The sequence below is a fragment of the Rutidosis leptorrhynchoides genome, chromosome 3 (genome assembly GCF_046630445.1).
Source record: "Rutidosis leptorrhynchoides isolate AG116_Rl617_1_P2 chromosome 3, CSIRO_AGI_Rlap_v1, whole genome shotgun sequence".
Lineage (NCBI taxonomy): Eukaryota > Viridiplantae > Streptophyta > Magnoliopsida > Asterales > Asteraceae > Rutidosis > Rutidosis leptorrhynchoides.
In genome coordinates, this window is record NC_092335.1 from 454500630 (window position 1) to 454519076 (window position 18447).

The window sequence follows — 18447 nt, forward strand, 5'->3', positions numbered from 1 at the left end:
AGTATAATATATAATTTAAGTTATAATATATAAACCTGTTCGAATACGATTATACATTTTAATATATATACAAATGATATAGGTTCGTGAATCCGACGCTAACCCTATACTTGTTCAATGTTGTTCTATGTATTTTAACTACAAAATACATTAGGTGAGTTTCATTTGCCTTTTACCCTTTATGTTTTTGGACTGAGAATACATGCGCAACTTTTATAACTGTTTTACGAAATAGACACAAGTAGCTTAACTGCATTCTATGATAGAATTATCTGGGATTGGGGTTGATTATTATGACACGCATTAGCCCCCGGTTTCCGTTAGAGCGTGTGAGCTCCTGAGCCGGGTGGATGGTTTATTATTTATGACATTTTGGCACCGGTTGTCCTATATTTTATAAACATGTGTTCAGCCGTGGGGTGTAAAGACCGGCACAGAGGTTCTATATTTTGAAGGCACATGTATTCAGCCGTGGGGTGAAAGACCGGCACAGATGGTTACTATTATGTTTTGATTCCTCACCAGGTGTTCTTCATATGAAAGATATTTTTTGTGCAGTTGAAATGGGACTTCTGCACGTTTTATAATATTTAAAATCTTGTGGTCTATTAATATGATGAAAATGAAATGATTACTATAAACTAATGAACTCACCAACCTTTTGGTTGACACTTGAAAGCATGTTTATTCTCAGGTTTGAAAGAAATCTTCCGTTGTGCATTTACTCATTTTAAAGACATTACATGGAGTCGTTCAAGGCATATAGAGGTCCGTTCATCGCAATGGTACCATATGTTATTGTGTTCGTTCAGGAAGAATTTTGGACGGGGTATGACATGTGGTATCAGAGCGGTGGTCGTAGCGAACCAGGTCGACATTAGTGTGTCTAACTAGGAGTTGTTAGCATGCATTAGTGAAGTCTGGACTTCGACCTAGTAGTTGTTAGGTTATATTAGTAAGTCTGGACTTGAACCTGATCTGCATGTCAAAAGTTTTGCTTATCATTCTTTTCAAAATTTTCCTTCCTATCATTCTTAGTCTAAACACATCTTACTGCATTGATTGCATGAATAGTGTATAGACAAAATTCATATCTTAGCGTATCTGCTAACTCATATCTTAGCGTATCTGTTACTGTAGACTTTATCTGACACGTGTCCTTATTTCCCTTCGCAATCTACGGGATCTTCTGTACTATGTATAGGTATTCTATGTAATTAGAATATCATCCGATATCCAAAAATCATTTCATATCGAAAAACCCTTTATCTAACCGTACGCAATGGAACTCACAACTAGTTCAAGTCCCTCGGATTCCGATATGGAGTCCCACTGCAGCTTCAAAAGAAGCATCACCAGAATGAATCAATAAATCGGCTATCCCCAATTCATCTGATGAGTTCGTAGCCTACTTAATCATTGGAAACAAGAAGAAGGTGATCTTTTCCATCAACCGAATACACCTCTTGACGATGAACCTGGAGCACTTACCGGCGAACCTGTTCGTAATACCATTTTCACTCACATTTCCAAAGTATCTTACCACGATTATATTCTATCTAAAATTCTAAACCTTATTCACTCGCTCGTTCCTATCGAAAATCATCCCGGAGTAATAAGTCAACGAGCTTCGCACCGAGTTGTAGCCTTGAAAAATATGGTGCAAAATGTACCAGCTTCAGCAGCAGCATCAACATCAACGGTACCACCAACAACAACATCCGCATCCCAAGCCTCAATTTCACAATCTGTTCCACGAACATCAACATCATACGCATTATAGATACCAAGGAGTACCAACAACAATTAACAATGAAGTATTGATCCATAACTTCATCAATATTCTGCGAAGAATATGTGGATCCTAATAGTTTTAGAGATTACTTATTCTAGCTCAAATCGAAAACCAAATGAGTCTAATATTATACTGACTCGTTAAATCCATAATTACATCTGAAGAAAACATATATGTATATATATATTTTCATAAAGATTATGATTAAAAATTCTTTCGTACAAACTGTTAATGATGAAAATATTTTAACGGGTAGGTAATACCCGAGGAATATTTAGATTTCACATTAATTAGTTACATTGTACATTCTTTCAAATCTGATTCAACAGTCATCTACTATCCTACTTACATCCACAGATATACAAATTCATTCACCACAGAATAACCGTTTCCATTCAAATTACATACTTGAATTTTGACCTATCAGAATCCAACAAGTGGCATACTGAAGAAAACATTTGACGGATTAAAATTTGTTAGAAACAAACAAATTAACTATGAGAAATTTTGTTAAGAATCCACGCTAACAAAAATCCTAGCTAACTGTTCCTAGCTAACTGTGGACTAATCAACTGAGGACTACCAACAGTGGACAATTAAAATGAATTAAAATATTAATTATAACATATGAAACTAAACATCTCTTCAAGTTTGCCACTTGATTTCATCTTAAACCTCATTTGTATCTTGACGATTACAATCTGCGTTCAAACCTTTCATGATTATTGAAAACACCTCAATCGAGAAGATGTATCAACCGCACTTCATCTACGGAAGAAAAGATTGATGCGCATAGATATGCACCTGAAAACACTCGGAACCTGAGTAAATGTTTAACACGTATCTGTGCTAGCTCCTTTGCCATTGTTATTACCGAAAATAACTTTGCAATTCCTTTTCAAATTAGCCAATTTTGTCACAGCTCCAACAAGTCAGTTTCGACTTTCATTCGGATAAGACTTATTATAACCTTGATTTATAAGCTTGCCTTTCGTCATCGTTATCGGGGAACCGTTTACATCCCATCACATTGTTAGTAAACTTACCAACAACTTCATTTCTCATTGGCTTAAGTCTCTCCGAAAAACCCTTATATTTGTGTATTAAAACCTTATCATATATTCATCTACATCTTATAACGAGAATTACCATACCCATTTACCGGGAATCAGCAATCAGTATTTCGAATCTCGTAGCATTTCTACATCAACAGTTATATGTATACATATAACATTTATCTCATAGAATAATGAACTTTCATTATGAAATTCTGAAAAGCACTCTAGTTTACGAATCAGATCTCTGAGTTCTGAAAAATGAATTGAGCAAACATGAAGGAGTCCAAGGACAAATACAAGGACCAAACCCTGTATTTAAAGAATCTGGATGATTCTATTTTTGATGAAGTCTTTAGCGAATATCTTACTCCTTACTCTAAACCCTTGCGGACAATAGTCTCCATCATCCTCTGATTTTAGATATTCAAAGATATTATCGTATCTTTCATTATAAATATCCTCAATATTTCTGAAGATGTCTTCATAAATATTCTCGTCGGATATTCATTATCTCTCCACGCTATCTGTGTTATCTCATAAAAGGAAACTGTTTTAGTTTCTATATTCTATAAATCTTTGAATTTAAATTATGAATGTTTTTGAAGTAGTGTTGGGAACTGATGCATGAGTTAGTATAATATAATGACACTTGATCAACGTGATTATATTACAGTAATTCATGCTGAGTTTCTAATGGAACGTGATGATTCACAGAACATACCGTCATCATGTGCCATTTACACGAATCTTACATTCTACCCAATCTCCAAACATATTAAAGAACATATCTCCTTGATAGTTCTATCTTTTCGGATATTCTGGTAATTTACCAACTCAAGATCGTACCATTTCGATTTCCTTCTTAAAACATTAACTATGTTCATCCAAAACTTCATACCTATGAATTCTGGACCATTACTCGCTTGACTTGAAGTCGGGAAGAGGAGACAAAAGTATGGAACTCTTGAATATAAAAGAAAATATAAAGCTCGACAACAACACATAAATTACAAACCGTGCATATCAATACGTATTGCCACGTAAAGGCACGAGAAAATTAATAACACTATAACCCCAAGATAATAGTAGAAGTAAATAAAATCCTCTGGTGGTAGATGAAAGAGAAAAATGACAGTTATGAAAGTCAGGAGTATATCAAGAATCAGAACTGGATGAAGCATATTAACAAATACTATAAAGTATGAGTTGAGGGAGAAAGAATTGAAGGTGTGAGTTGTAAGGAAACGACGGGGGTGGATTTATAGTAAAATATCTGACAGATCAATCGAAACAGATTATTGTATTTAATCAAAGAGATCCTGATTTCCTTAATCGCCGAAGAACCAAATCTTATTACGAAGATTTTCTCCAAATCTCTTGAACTTGGAAATCAATCCTATCTACGTCAAAAGATATAACGAATCTATACCTACTCATTTCACTCTTTTGCGATAGCCTCACTTATACTCTTCGCGTAATCAAATTGTTTTATCTATATTAATCAATGATGATAAAACCCTATGTATCAACTCCTAATTGTCATGAAAACATTTTTTATTGTTAGTCATGGCGACCTTACTCAAATTTCGGGACGAAATTTCTTTAACGGGTAGGTACTGTGATGACCCGGAAATTTCCGATCAAATTTAAACTTTAATCTTTATATGATTCCGAAACGATGAGCAAAAATCTGTAATGTTAAGTCTCGAAAGTCTTGAAATCTATATTCATGTAACCAATTACCCTTTGACCATGTTCGACGATTCACGAACCTTTGATCTTAAACAGAAATGTAGATACAAATAATTATATATAATAGTTAATTATATTAATGAACCATTATGTGATTCAAATATTACTAAAGATAACTTAAAATAACAAAAATTGGTTATTTTAAAAATATTGAGTATATTGATATTAAATGATTCCGCACATAATTTGTCAACGATAACAAAGTATTAAATATATAATATTATTCTTTGAGCTTATGTATTTCAATACATATAATTAATATATGTATCTACGTAAATAAAACTTATTAATTAAAACATAATTATATATATAGTAGTGGGAATTTATATGTGATATCTAGACATAAATAATACTATATGTTTCCTGTTAAAATGGATAACTATTAAACATATATAATTAATAAATTATGATATTAATATGTAATTATAAGTTTAGATATAGCTATTATATACATGCATTATTAATATTAATATAAGTATTATTAATATTAATAAAATTATAGTACTGAAATTTGATAACATTTGAATTGTTATATTTATACTATTATTATCATTATTAGAACTAGTAGTAAAATTACAAATTTTGTGTTATGATTACTAATATAAATTTTACTAAATAGTATTATCACATTATTATTAAGAGTTATTATTATTATCATGAATATTAAAAGTGTTATTATTATTTTGATTAATTAAAAATTTCATTTCTATTATTAGTATCATTATTCTAAATAGCATTACTTTGATATTAATATCACTACTTTCATAAATATTAATACTAATAGTAATATCAGTATTATTAATATTATTTGATATATTTGATTGTTATATTGTTATTATTATATTATCTTATTGTTAGCATTGTTAATATCATTATTATTATTACTAATAGTAAAGTTATGATTAATATTATTATTAGGTATTACTATTATCATTGCCTTTGAAAATTATTATTATTATTATTATTATTGTCATAAATTTTATAATTATTATTATCATATTCATTAATAATAATATTATTATGATTACTAATATATTATTATAAATCTTTATTATTAAGAGTATTGTTATTATTTATTAATAGGATTATTATTATTTATGTATCTATTTTTTTAAATGAAATCACAGCTAAATTCTTAGTGGAATCAATTTTCTGTCGCAATCTGACTATGAGTGATTTTGTTATTATCCCTAAACTTGTTACCTATCAAAATCAATTCACAATTTCAGGTACAAATTCCGTTTGATGTCCCTTTCTGCTTTTTATTTTTTTTGTATTTTTTTGTTGATGTGATTACTTTCTGTCGAGCCTTCTTGCTCTAAAACAAACGAGTCACTCATGCCATTAGGGGAAAAACCATTCACTTGTTTCACCATTACTATCAGTTATCAATCATAATTGTTTTTATAGTTGGAATTTAAACAGAAAAAGCAAGAACAAAACTAGTACCCTGTTCTTAATATCATTTTATCAAAAGCTCGAAATTGTATCAATTTTCAAAAACTAAAATTGCAGTCTTAATTGGAATCATTCACTTTAACTAACTGCAAAGTTTGAACTCTCAATTCCTTGTAACGATTTCGAATTTCGGAGTCAATGTTTTGGTTTAAAAAGTCAAACGGGTGTTCTTCAAATCAATTCGAGTTTTCTGTAAGGATTTAAGTTCAATTGATGGAATGGAAAGTTTCTATGAATCGTTTAAAACCTTTTTCATTTTGAAAGTATCATCTAAGCAAGTCCGGATTACAAAATCAAGATTTAGCCCGTGGTGTTCATCGTATGTCTGCAGCAGGCTTTTTCTCTATTTTTTTTTTTCATTTGCTATTGATTCAACATTCACCTGGAACGTGTCGGTCTCAAAAACAAATTTAAATCGAACATATGGTATAGTTGCTAGGTTGAATTGGGTCACGGTTTGTTTAATTCAAAGAAGAAGATGATGATATAGAAAACGGGTTATATGAATATCGATAGGAATTAATAACAGAAAATGGGCAACGGCCCAACGGTTATGGAGTGTTTCGGGTTTGTGAGAGGTCCTGGGTTCGAGTCCCTTATGTGGCAGGTAGTTCATTTATTATTATTATTATTATTATTATTATTATTATTATTATTATTATTATTATTATTATTATTATTATTATTATTATTATTATTATTATTATTATTATTATTATTAGTAATGTACTTATTATCATTGTTATTGCTACTAAATCAAGAGTATAGGTCATTTATCATTATTGTTATTATAAAAGTTATAACTATTATTATTAGGATTATATCTAAAAGTATTATAATTATCATTAGTATTATTATTATTATTATTATTATTATTATTACAAATGATTGTATTAAAACAAGTATTATAATTATTATCATTATTATTACTATAAGTATTATTAATGTTATTATCATTATTGATTTATCATTTTAGCACTACTATTATTATTATGATTATGATTATGTTAGGATTATTATTATTGTTATCATAAAACAATACAAGATTATTATTATTCTCACTTATATTAGTATAAATATCATTTTTGTAATTATTAGTTTTATTCTTATTATTATTAACATAAGTATCAATTTTAACCATATCGTTATTATTATTAGCATTATCAATATTAAGAAAGTTATTATTATTAGTAAATCGTAATTTTCAAAACTATAAGTTTTGTTACAAATAAATATTTTGTACCTAAAATATACTTAATAAATATAATATAATTATATTAATAGTTTACATATCACATATCAAACAATATAACATTATTTATATAAATACATATATATAACAAATTAAGGATATTTTTATAAAATACTAACCATATATATATATATAGGCATATTAATATAACTAAATATATAGATATTAAATATTTTGAATATATATACACAAACCAAATAAGTATAATATATAATTTAAGATATAATATATAAACCTGTTCGAATACGATTATACATTTTAATATATATACAAATGATATAGGTTCGTGAATCCGACGCTAACCCTATACTTGTTCAATGTTGTTCTATGTATTTTAACTACAAAATACATTAGGTGAGTTTCATTTGCCTTTTACCCTTTATGTTTTTGGACTGAGAATACATGCGCAACTTTTATAACTGTTTTACGAAATAGACACAAGTAGCTTAACTGCATTCTATGATAGAATTATCTGGGATTGGGGTTGATTATTATGACACGCATTAGCCCCCGGTTTCCGTTAGAGCGTGTGAGCTCCTGAGCCGGGTGGATGGTTTATTATTTATGACATTTTGGCACCGGTTGTCCTATATTTTATAAACATGTGTTCAGCCGTGGGGTGTAAAGACCGGCACAGAGGTTCTATATTTTGAAGGCACATGTATTCAGCCGTGGGGTGAAAGACCGGCACAGATGGTTACTATTATATTTTGATTCCTCACTAGGTGTTCTTCATATGAAAGATATTTTTTATGCAGTTGGAATGGGACTTCTGCACGTTTTATAATATTTAAAATCTTGTGGTCTATTAAAATGATGAAAATGAAGTGATTACTATAAACTAATGAACTCACCAACCTTTTGGTTGACACTTGAAAGCATGTTTATTCTCAGGTTTGAAAGAAATCTTTCGTTGTGCATTTACTCATTTTAAAGACATTACATGGAGTCGTTCAAGGCATATAGAGGTTCGTTCATCGCAATGGTACCATATGTTATTGTGTTCGTTCAGGAAGAATTTTGGACGGGGTATGACAATTACCACCTCCAACCACAACCGTGTCGTAAACCTCAACTTCACAATCTGTCCCACGAGCATCAACGTCATACGCACCATAGATACCAAGGAGTACCAACAACAATAACTGATGAAGTATTAATTCATAACTTCATTGGAGAAACATTCTGCGGCAATTATGTAATCTCTAAAGTCTTAGAGATTATCTAATCTAGCCTTAACCATAAATCAGTTAAGCGAACCAAAATGATAGAAGGAAGAGTAGAAACCCTAACAAAAATGGTGTGTGATTAACAAGCTAAACTTGCTTTACCAACAGCATCAACAGTACCGTCAGCGTCACCAGCATCGTCAGTACAGTCAACATCAGAATCAACAACACCTATAACATCACAAACTCCGCCAGTTCAAGAATCACTGTGGACATCATTACGAATCAATAACGCATATATTGTATCAACGAGTTATGAAGAATTAACTCATCCCCTCTGAAGAAATTATATGTATATTTTATATATATATTTTTTGAAATACATCTTTCCGTGCTAAGTTATTGTGTGTGAATCTTAACTACTCGGTTAATTCATATTACAAATATGCAATAATGTACGTCCTTCGGCCGCAACTTAACCAGCGTTAACTACAATCTCTGTCGCAATTCAAAAAATTCCAATTCATAATAAATCAAGTATATATTTGATTTTACACTTTCATCATCGATGTACCCGAAACTTTTCAGATAACATCATTCGTACTTTGTGAAGTTCACAAGAATTTAACGAAAACCAACATCACATCTCAACAAATAACGAAGTATTGATTCATAATTTCAATATTATTGAAGAAATACTTATGTAATCTCTAAAGCCTTCAAGGGATTATTCAATTCTGGTTTCAACCATAAATCGAATGAGTTTAATTTAGTATTGACTCATTGAAATCTACGTTACATCTAAAGAGAATATATACATATATATTTTCATAAAGACTGTAATAAAATTCTTTTGTACAAAATATTAATTGTGAAATTTTTGTAACGGGTAGGTAATACCCGAGAGATATATATATATATATATATATATATATATATATATATATATATATAAGTAATACCCGAGATATATATATATATATATATATATATATATATATATATATATATATATATATATATATATATATATATATATATATATATATATATATATATATATATATATATATATATATTCACAATTAATATGTTACATTCTTCGAATCTGATTAAGCAAATTATCAACTATATTTCCTACTTTCTCAATAATATACATTCTTTCATAGCAATCAAAACAACAATACTCATTCAAACCCAATTACATATTCTGATTTTGAAACCTCAGAATTCAATACGAAATATAACCGGTACCATCACTTTTCGATTCTTACATCTTTCAAAGCTATACTTTGACTTCAAAACTGTGTTAGAACATCAAATGTATATTAACGATTATAATCTGTGTTCAAACCCTTCGAAAATTTCCGAAGACACTTCAAATAATGAGCAATCGAGATGATGATTCAACCACATATTACCCACAGTTATGTACTTAAAAAGCTCTCGAAACCAAAGTTATAATTCAACACAGATCTATGTCAGATCCTTTGGCATTTATTAGCAAAAATAACTTTGCAATTCCTTTGCAAAGTAGCAAATTATATCACAGCTCCAGCAAGACAACTTCGATTTTTCATTCGGAGTAGCCTTATCATAATCTTGATATATATGATTACCCTTTTGTTACCGGAGAACTTTTCATATTCCACCACATTAGCAATAAACTTACCAACAACTTCACTGATCTTGGGCATTCCGAAGAATCAGTATATTTATCAAAATCTCATCATTTACTCATTCGCATCTTGTAACAAGAATTGCTATACGAATCATCGTGAATTAGCAATCAGTATTTTGAAATCTCGCAGCATGTCTACGCCAACAGTTATATGTGTACATATAACGTCTATCTCCTGGACTTACATACTTGAATGTGAAGTTTCTGAAAAACACACTGAACTGCGGAATAGTTCTCGAAATGTTGATGAAGCAGGAAAAACTATAAAACGACATTAACAGTAAAAAGTTTGATGATAATGAATAGTGTGCTGGCAAAGCGCAGAAAAAGAGAAGTTTTGGAATTGGAAAACGGATTGAGCAAAGTATGAAGGAGGCTGTGGACAAATCACAAAGACTGAACCTGCCTTCAAAGAATCCAAATGATTCAGTATCTGCTGAAGTCATTAACAAATACCTTGCTCCTGACTCTAAACCCCTGCTGACAATATCCTTCATCATCCTCTGATATTAGAAATCCTAAGATATCATCATATCTTTCATTATAAATATCCTCCATATTTCTGAAGATATTTTTATAAGTATTCTTATCTTAAATCATTTATCTTTTCGCGCTATCTGTATTACATCGTAAAAGAAACTATTTTAGTTTCTAAATTCTGAAACATTCGAGTTTAAAATAGGAACATTTTTGAAGTAGTGTTGGGAGCTGAAGCATGAGTTAGTATAATATAATGACACTTGGATCAACGTGATTATATTACAGTAAGTCATGCTGAGTTTCTAAATAAAACGTGATGATTAACAGATCATAACATCATCATGTGCCATGTTACACGACTCTGTTATTATATTTAACCTCTAAAATATAAAGAAAATATTTCCTTGATGATTCGTTCTTTTCCAGGATATTCTGGTAATTTGACAAATCAAGAGCGTTCCTTTACAATTTCTTTCCTAGAACATTAACAATGTTCATTCCGAAATTCATATCTACAAATTCTGGACCATTACAAGCGGTGCTTAATCGCAAGAAGAAGAAACGAAAGGAAAAAACTCCGAAATAGAAATTGGGGTATAAATCGCAGCAATTAAAAGAAAGCATTAACTGGAGATGACAATGATTATGGAAGACAGAAGCAGGGACATCGAAATATAAGAGAAGATATAAAACCCAACAACCACCCAGAAATTATAAACCGTATATATCAATACATATAGCAATATAAAGGCACGGAAGAACTAAAAACACTATAAAACCAAGTGTATAGTAGAAGTAAATAGATTCTTCCGGCGGCAGATGAAAAAGAAGAATGACCGATATGAATGTTAGGAATATATCAAGAAGCAGAACTGAATGGAGCATATTAATGAATGCTTTAAAGTATGAGTTAGAAATAATGGAAGGTGTGAGTTAAAAGGAAACGAAGGAGGTGGATTTATAGTAAAATATTCGACAGAGAAATCAAAACAGATGATCGCATTTAAAGCAGATCCTAATTCCCTTGATTATCGAAGAATCAAATCTTATTACAAAGATTTTCTCCAAATCTCTTGAACTTGGAAATCAATCCTATCTATGTCAAAAGATATGACGAATCTATACCTACTCATTTCACTCTTTTGGTGATAGCTTCACTCGTACTCTTCACAAAATTAAATGGTTTTATCCATATCACTTAATGATGATAAAACCCTAATTTTCAGCTTATATGCGTCATGAAAATATACTTATTGTCAGCCATGACCATCCGAATCAAATTTTGGGATGAAATTTCTTTAACGGGTAGGTACTGTGACAACCCAGAAATTTCCGACCAAATTTAAACTTTAATCTTTATATATTCCCGACACGATAAACAAAGTTTGTAAGTTGAATCTTAAGAATTTTAAACTGTATTCATACATTCATTTAACCTCGACCAAATTCCAATGACTCACGAACCATTTTATGAACGAACATGATTATATATGTATATGTGTATATATTATAACTTGAAAACATTAACAAAGTATTAGACGTATAATACTTTATATAAACGTATTTGTTTCAAAATATATTCTAATAGTTATCAATGGAATTAAAAGATGATATTAAATAATTGAATTATTAAATACAATGAATTATAATTACGAGTCTCTGTTAAGAGGTCCACTATGATTTGAGAAATCTATTCTTTTTAACGGTATTCGGAATAATTGGTAAAGTGATTTATTAGAAGGAACAAAAGTGTCAATTAACGAGAACTAGACAAGGGTTAGTGGAGATTTCCGTTTGATTTTTCAATTTATGCTTTACAATAATTGTCTCGTGACTTTTGATAAGATAAACTATTAAACTTGTATATTAATTAACGTGGAAGTAAAATTGTAGAATATAGAAAACTTAGAAGATGGATATCAACAAGTTAAGTAAATTAACGTTTTACATTAAAATGATTTTTTATATGTTTATCTAACCTTTAGACGTTATATCACGTTGCACCAAAAAATGTTAAAAACTTGAAATCTATTAAAAGTATATTTAATCTTACTTTTCTAAAACATTTTTACGATATAACAGCTTCTTCTATTTTAACCTTTTAATAAAATGATTATTTTATATATTTAGTTTTAGAAAAACAAAGTTATCATATTTGATTTAAATATATAAAAACATTTCAATTTAAAAAGAACTTTATTGATTAGGAAGTTTTATAAGATAATTTGTATATGACTTTTGAAGAATTTAAATAAAGTTTATATTATAAATTACAAGTAGATAAAGCGTTTCAAAAATGTAACCGTGATTGATATAATATTTTTCTACTATCTAAACGATTCCAAAAATAAACTTTAAAAATATAATTAGTTTTGAAAAACTAAATATTGTATTATTATATATTTCAATATGAACAAATATATATATTTTAAATAAGGATATATATATATATATATATATATATATATATATATATATATATATATATATATATTATACAAGTGACAAAATATAATATTTTAACAGATGATTTAAAATGATACATTTTGATAAACTACGAGACTCTGATTTATAGAAGCAAATGATCACAACGCTCAATTTTATATGTTACATTTATTATAAGGTAAATTTTTGATGAGTAAAGTCAAAGTATTAATAAGTGTACATGTCGCGTAACGTAAAAGGCTAGTTTTTCTAAACGTGAGTCGAGTGACAACGTCCAAGTCATTTGAGTAAAAATTACATTTTTACCATGAGCGTAAATATAATATAATATATAAGTAATTATATAAATTAATTATATTATATATATAATAATAATTAATAACATAAGAAACATGTAATACGTTAATGATTAATTCCGTAATTGAAGGACTTTTGATTCAACAATCCTCCGAGATTGCGTAGGTGGGGCCAGATTTGGGACTATAAAAACTCGAGCTCATCATTCTTCAATCTATCTTCTATCTCTCTCGTTATATATATTTATTATTATTATTAATATTATAAAGATTGTTATTAAACTTATTATTAGTAGTACTAGTATTATTATAATTAGTATTATACATAAAATATTACGACTGATATCAGCTAAAAAGTCACGTTTTCACCCCGGTATTAAGGCCCAAAAACAAGAAAGATTTGAACTTTGTCAGAAAAATACCCACTTCGTCGGTTAGAATTGAAGAACAAGTAATTACGAAGACGGTGCAAAAAGAATCAAGAGAATCGGAGCTAAAACGAAGATTCTAGAGCGAAAACGGTGAAAGACAAGAAATCAACTTACGATCCAGGGAACTCAGGCTGACCAGCAATCCAAACGGCCTGCCATACGGCCTGCCAGTATGGAAACGACCTGCCATATACGTGCTGCCACACAAGCCACCAAACGGCCTGCCTTGCATACGGCCTGCCAAATACGGCCTACCAAACGGCCTGCCAGGCGTATTTGGCAATTTTCAAGTCTATTTAAAGGGTCATTATCATTCATTCCAACACACACTTCAATTCACTTATTTCTCTCTCTTGTAAAATATTAGTCATACTTTCAAGACCTTCTCACCTCCGAGCGGGAAATTAAGTACTCGGAGGTGAACGCTGAAGATTGTATTAGGAGCGGTCTGGAGTCTTGAAGTTGTCACTTTTGTGTTCGGAACTCGTTTAATCTACTGGTACTTCTATCCTTTATCTTATATAATGTTTTATGATATTATTGCCATGATTAGCGAGTAGTTATCTTTAGTGTATGCTATGATGTAAGCAGTTATAATGCTGAAATAATATTATGGTTTGTGTATGCTGTTGAAATGCTTTCCGATTATGCTTTAAACTCAATCGCTTTTCCAACTAATAGAATGTAGTTATAGGCTCTGTTATTGGGAAGTCGTGAACCCCGATTCAGAGTACACTATCTGTGTCACCCCTTGGTAAGAGAAGTCTATCGGATACAACGTAAGATCGACCGAGGCACACCGATTGTAGTAAGTCTATCAAGCTTTGGATTCCGACTGAGGACTCTTTCGTAGTGAAACATCTGACTAGACCTCTAGTACATTGTCGGTCCTAGACCATGCTAGTGTAGTCACCAAGCATATAAACTTCGTACGTGCACGCTGAAGCACAACGGTTATTGTAAGCTGTACCTCTGCTAAGTAAGGCCATGGAACACGGTTAGTGTTGACCAGTACACTGCACCATAACGTGGTCTCAAGCATTGCACCTCGCTTGAGGGATTCTTAGTTAATTAAGGAACTGTTTGTTTAGACACATAAAGGATTGGACCGTTAGGATAACCGAACGTGTTCATGGAAGTCATCTTGACTTGGCCATGGTGTTCTTTATGGTTGAACTATTTTTAAGGGCCTAACTATCTCTTACCAATCATTAACGAAAGCATTGAAGCACATCACGTCTCTCGGATATGGTACACCATGTATTCTATTATGCTTAAGAAAGTTTAGACCATTTTGGAATGTTAATACGTCACCCAACCGAGTCGCTCAATTGGATGAGCCGTCTGAACGTGTATGCCTGTAGTCAGACTGCACGGGCGTCGGGGGTAAGGGACGTTGCTGTCTATTCAGAATCTTCAAGCCTAACGCAGTACCCAGTGACATGTCTTATGAAAGGGGCGTTTAGGACCAGTGTAATGAATACAGGGCCTCTGCCTATTCATGAGCCAGCATTCCATAATCTCGGCATAATAACTAATGAAGTCATAGTATGCACTTACTTTAACCTTATCTGAATTACAAATTTTATCATATTTACTTTATCTATCTTATAAATTATAAAATCCTAAAATAAATATTCACTACTCCCTAACTATCTTAGGTTACAATATAGGTTCGATGTTACTGATATCTCTAAAATACGACTCTAGGTCATACTTCCCTTACTTATAAGGAGTAGTAAGATTTAGGCCCCGCTAAATATAAATTTAAAACAAGTATCCTCTCCCACGAGTGGCTGGTCCTGGCGAGCCGCGGCCTAACAACATCGCGTAAATAAAAACCGTCCGTTTTGGCCATATCAGGAGAATACCTGAGTTTTTGGCGCCGCTGCCGGGGAACTGGTATCAGGAGATACTGTTTTCTATCAAACTTATTCGCAAGCATTTAGTGGTGTCTAAGAAAGACAATTATACACGGACTTGGTTATTGGATTTTCCGAACAGTCGCCAATTATATTGGGACCAAAAGGATCCTGCCTCTCCGTAGTCAGCCTGGCCACTTGGTTTGTTGAATAGTTTGTGCGAAGCTTTGTTACCGAAATACCAGGGAATCAGTAGCTAGAACCAAAAACATATTCCACCATAGGATAATTAGTTAATTAATTAGATTACTTTAGTTTACCTTAGATTAGATTAGATTAGATTACCTTAGATTGCCTTAGATTAAATTAGATTACCTTAGAATTAGATTAGATTAGTTTGGCTTATTATAATTTTAGCTTATTTGCGAAAAATTAAAAACAAAAAGGCATACCTAGTGTATGACCCAAACCCGATCTAGACCAGGGCCGTTGTTATTCGTACCTGATCCAGACGCAATAATCTCTAAAGCATGCAAGGAAGCACGAATCAGAAACCAAATGGCGTTACGCGTTACTTTAGCAGAAAACACGAAACCCTCGATTGAAGGTCGAGGAGGACCAATCAGATTTCCAGAGATTCAAGGACACTCGTTCGAGTTAAAACATCACATCATCCAGCTCATTCAGAATAGCTGTCAGTTTCATGGATTACCGAATGACGATCCTAATTCTCACCTTAATAAATTCATATCTCTTTCGAACTCCTACAAACAGCCAGGGATAGGACAAGATATAGTCCGGCTATACTTGTTCCCCTATTCTCTCACTCATCATGCTCAAACTTGGTTTGAAGGACTAGAAAAAGATTCCATCACGTCATGGACGGAGATGGCGACTAAATTCCTAACCAAATATTTCCCTCCTTCTAAACAAACCAAACTGAAGAATGACATCATTAACTTCAAACAAAGTTATGATGAATCTCTTTACACTGCATGGGAGCGTTTCAAAATCCTACTGAAGAAATGCCCTAATCACCAACTAGAACGGTCAGCCCAAATCTGTACCTTCTACAATGGTCTTACGGTAAATCATAGGACGACGATCGATGCAGCAGCTCAAGGGAACCTGATGAATCAAACCGCAGATGAAGCATGGGAATTGCTCAAGAACATGACGATGCATCATTATGACTGGAACAGTGGTGAAACAACTTCATCATCTGCCCCACTCTCTGCACTTAACAATCAGACGGAGGTCATCAAATCCCTCACGGATAAGATGGAATCTCTTGCAAAGCAACTCGGAGAATTGAAGACGCAACTGCAGCAGGTTAACCAAGCTCAGGCTTGTGTTAATTGTACCAACCCACAACCTACTGAAGACTATCAAGTTGAGTACAAAAACCCTGACGGTTTAGTCTGTTACGTTCAATACCCAGCTCGTCCACCAAATCCCGGATTCAATCAACCACCAAGGGTTAATCAATTTCAACGAAGCAATCAACCTTTCCGCTATTGCTATCCACCTTATCCAGCCCAACAATCTCAATTGACCTACGATCAACCACTTCCACTCACTGGTCCCCCAGTTGAGGAGAATTCCCCTACCACCCAGATTACAAAAGCAACTAACCCCACTCTCGGAGTTGATGATCAGTTAACTCAGTTCATCCACGGACAACAACGGTTAAATCAGAGAACTGCAACCAGGCAAGATCAGACGGAGATACTAATGAGAAATCAATTGGATCTGCTCAAAAGTTTGGAAACACAGCTCGGACAGTTATCACAATGCCTTGAAACCCTACCGCAGGGAAGATTGCCAAGTAATACTATCCAGAATCCCCACATAGAAGAAGCAAAGAAAATGGATTCCGTAATCCCAGAGGAAGAATCACGGAGAAGATCAACTAGGCTCAAGAACAAATCAACATATACTCAGAAGCTGACCCCTGAAACTCCAGTTCGCGTACCTTATCCTGGAAGGCTACAAGAAGAACCATCCAAGCTTGATTCATTCAAACTTGATGGCAGATTCCTGGACACCATGTCCAAAGTTCCCAACTAGAAGAGATACATCCGAAGGCTTCTATCTACAAAGGAGAGGATACCAGACTCTAACAAAATTCCACTGAGTGAAGAATGCTCTGCATTACTCAGAAACTCTCTACCACCTAAGCTAAGAGATACGGGTCGATTCATTTTCCCGTGTTCAATCTACCAATCTGGAACCATTCATGCGCTAGCAGATTCAGGAGCAAGTATCAACCTAATCCCCTACTCTCTCTACAAGAGATTAGAGTTAGGAGACTTGTCACCAACCAAAATGACAATCCAACTTGCCGATCATACAATTCGATATCCTAAGGGCATAGTTGAGAACGTCTTGGTGAAAGTCGACAAATTCTTGTATCCTACGGATTTCGTAGTAATGGATATTAAGGAAGAGCTACACACCCCAGTAGTGTTAGGGAGACCTTTCATGAATACGGCTAGGACTGTCATTGATGTGTACAATCAAACCATGATCTTACAATCACATAGGGAGAGCGTTACCTTCAAAATTGACCGACCAACCGATCTTTCTGGACAGGCATTGATGTTTGCTATTTCCACCAGACGGATCACTTCCGATGATAAGTCATTACCACCAGCCAATGATATCGAGATGGGTGTCGAATCACAGTCTGTAGATGACCCAGAAATGGAAGAAGAGGATCCCAGCGAAGAAATAGAGGAAGAGGAGGAATCTGAAGAGGAAGAGGA

At 32.4% G+C, this 18447-nt stretch overlaps 1 non-coding gene across 1 annotated transcript; it reads right to left on the reverse strand.

Annotated features, from left to right (window-relative positions):
• Positions 1 to 16615: 16615 nt before the first annotated feature.
• Positions 16616 to 16722, reverse strand: LOC139903069 (small nucleolar RNA R71). The gene has a single exon (XR_011777916.1). It is a non-coding gene; the product is annotated as a small nucleolar RNA R71 (small nucleolar RNA).
• Between the last annotated feature and the right edge of the window lie 1725 nt (positions 16723 to 18447).